This window comes from Sinocyclocheilus anshuiensis, unplaced genomic scaffold, assembly GCF_001515605.1.
Source record: "Sinocyclocheilus anshuiensis isolate Anshui unplaced genomic scaffold, SAMN03320099.WGS_v1.1 scaffold990, whole genome shotgun sequence".
NCBI lineage: Eukaryota > Metazoa > Chordata > Actinopteri > Cypriniformes > Cyprinidae > Sinocyclocheilus > Sinocyclocheilus anshuiensis.
Window position 1 is genome coordinate 484566 of NW_015539926.1, and position 3404 is coordinate 487969.

The 3404-nt window shown below is 36.9% G+C and overlaps 1 protein-coding gene across 1 annotated transcript in view; it reads right to left on the reverse strand.

The window, feature by feature from the left end:
* Positions 1-3404, reverse strand: part of LOC107686687 (phosphatidylinositol 3,4,5-trisphosphate-dependent Rac exchanger 2 protein-like) — a 157206-nt gene that overhangs the window by 85014 nt on the left and 68788 nt on the right. The gene's annotated exons all lie outside the window — the stretch shown is intronic.

Genomic DNA, 3404 nt, shown 5'->3' on the forward strand with positions numbered 1-3404 from the left:
TGTGTGTGTGTATATATATATATATATATATATATATATATATAAAATCCTTAAAATTATATTATATTATTAAATTATATTAACTACTCAGTTAAAATGCATTTTTAATATATATCACCCTGTAAAAGGGAAAACACTCACATGAAAAATATTGACTTTTACTGTTCAGCATATAACATTAAATATTAAAATAAACCTATATTCAAATAATTCATTTCATTTGGCTTCATTCTAATAACATGTTTGTTTACTTTTGCAGCATAAAAATGTTGGGTCACCACGTGATGAACATACACTTACACATACACACAACACGTGTGTGTGTGTGTGTGTATAATAATAATAATAAAAAATTATATTATTATTACTGTAAATTATTATATTATATTATATATTACATTATGGGCTATTATACTTACCTTAACTCTTGATTTGTTTTTGTTTTTTATGTTCAAGAACATGTTATTTGACAACTATTCAACTTCATTTGACTTCAGTATCTGTTTTTCAATAACACACAGCAAAAAGCAACTTTATAGCAACTACTTTGTTGTTGTTTTGGCTGCTGCTTGTCATGCAGCAGATGAGGATCAAACTGATGTGAAAATTGAATTTGTGTGCCACACAGAAGAGGGAAACACATAATGTACTGGAATGACAAGAACCGTACAGAGAGTTTCAGAGGGGAAGCCGTTTCTATGGAAAGTGGGTCCCGTGAAAAGGTCTGTCACCCCGGCAACATGGGCTCTAAACAATCCCTTCACTTTTGTAGCAAAAATACCCCCAACGAGAAAAAGAGGTCCAGTGTTCTCCACACATCTATGGGTGAGATTACAGAAAGCTGAATTAGCTTTAATGGTCACATAACCCAGTGAATCATCTTAACTGGATGAATGCCATGATCGCATACAAGGCCAAAAAATGAAAGCACAGCCAGTCAAGTTATTACGTTCTATAAATTTGTTGGTAGTTTGCCACGTTTAAGACTCAATTGCAGGCTGTTGGGAGCAGCCCATGTTAGACGATAAATGAGTCACACGAGCATGATGTGGACTTTGGCATCTAGTGCCCTGAAAATGAGACCCGAATCCTGCAAACAAACGGTTGCCATGACAACTAGCCAGTCAAACTTGGATTGTGGAGAAGGTCAAGGCTGTTGTCGAGAGTCAGAATGTGCAGAATCCAGTTAAGGGGAAAAGTTTTGCAATGTGAATTCACCCCATACACTACAAAAATCATTTTCTTAATTAATATTTTGTTATGCTTTTTATTAAAAATGTCCTGAAAACAAAATAAATTTACTCAAGAAGAATCTATCTATCTATCTATCTATTTAGTGAAAAATTCATTTAAGCAAACAAATTATTCTTTTTTTCTCATATTTCTCATATCTGAGTTGCTTTTTCAGTTGTGAACCTGTTATTTTTAATGAATGATTAAGTTCAATGTCACTCAAAAAACACAAAACGACACTTGTCGCAACACACTGAACAAATCAAAAAATGAATCAGTGAACAAACCAACCCCAGTGAAAAATATACTAAATTATATTTGAAATACATTTATTTCATGCTAAGTATACTACAAATTAGGGCTGTGCAATTAATCTAAAAACAGTTTCGATTTCGATTTTGGCCTCCAACGATTATGAAAATACAATAATCGAGATAAAACAATTATTGCGCCCCACTACACCCCCTTTCCAGCGCTGCGCTGCTTTCGCTATTCCATAAAAGCTCAATTTCAAGTGCAAATCAGTAAAATCATGTAACGTGACTTTTGCAAAATGGGATGTGCTTGATTTATATAAGTATATTACATTTATTCATGTTTTTAAAAGCGTGAAAGAGAACTTACGGAGCAGAACACGGACATGTAAAGTCATCTTTTAGCACAAGGTGTGCGCCTAAATGGTCAAATACACGCAAAAATGTGTTAAAATGCGGCGCTTATTCATGTATACCTTCGTCGCTCGTGTAATAAATGAACGTAGAGTTGAGAATGAAAATACATGTGTAACGGTAAATTGGATCCGTGCGGCTCTTAAAGTGACAGCGGGCAGCGAAATAAGCTTCCATATAAAAGATTTCTATCAAAATATTAAAAAACATCACTGACCGCGCTCAAACTATCACTATTATCGTTAAGTTACAAAGGGAACTGTTTGTTTTTTCTCATGTATACATGCAGACCGGATCCAGAATGAACTCTGGCCTCTGTCTGAAGACATAAGATCACACAGAAGTGTTGAGGAGCGCCGGATGGACAGATGGACGGAGTGAAGGCCGATAGAAATGTCAGGCGGTAAATGTCCCTCCATGCGCCGCTTGTCTGCTCGGATCCATCACCGTCACAGAGATGCAGCAACCTTTCCCTCTCCATCACACTGATTAACCCCCCTCTCGGGCCCCGGGGCCGTGTCAGAGTCTGCGTATCGCTCCGCATCGGCCCAGAAACCTTCACGCTCATAACCAGCTCCTGAGGCTCCTCCACCAGAACCGCTTTATCTCCAATCACCGTCAATACCTTCAGCTCCTCCGGACACATCTTCCATATTTAATGTCCTGACACCTAGGGCTGTGCAATTAATCGAAAAACAGTTTCGATTTCGACCTCCAACGATTATGAAAATACAATAATCGAGATAAAATTACATTCTCCAGAGTGAGAATCCCTTTTCCTGAGCTGCACGTTCGTTCCTCCATAAAAACCCAATTTCACGTGCAAATCAGTAAAATCATGCAAAATGGGAAAAGTATATTTATTCATGTTTTTGACATGTAAAGTCATCTTTTAGCTCAAGGTGCGCGCCTAAATGGTCAAATGCACGCAAAAATGCGTCAAAATGCGTCGCTTAGTGATTATTCATGTATACCTTCGTCGGTCATGTAACAACTGAACGTAAAGAGTTGAGAATGAAAATACGCGTGTAACGGTAAATCAGATCCTCTTAAAGTGACAGTGCGCTATTTTCCTGCTGCGACTGTGTGCTTCATATTAATCAAACAACAAAAGACAAATTCAAAATCACACACTGCTCTTGAATGAAGGACTTTTGTAGCTTTAATAAGAAACAACGAAAGTTTCATTCTTGCAGTGAAGACTATGCTGTTTTATTTTACATTTGATTATTCATTTCTGTAGTAGGCTGTTAACTGCTTGAGACTTGAGACTCATTTTAATACTCTCCTCCCATAAATTTTGCGTCTGAAAGGGAAACTCCTACAAATGCATATTCAATAAGGTCAGGCACAAAAATAACTGTCCATGCCTTTTCAGCGCTAATTCTTCACTGCGTGTCTTTAGTAAATCCTGACAGTATTATCGGTTTGCGCTGGTGCAAGCTGTTAGTAAATCTGACCCTTAAAGGGTTACTCCACCCCAAAATGAAAATTTTGTCATTA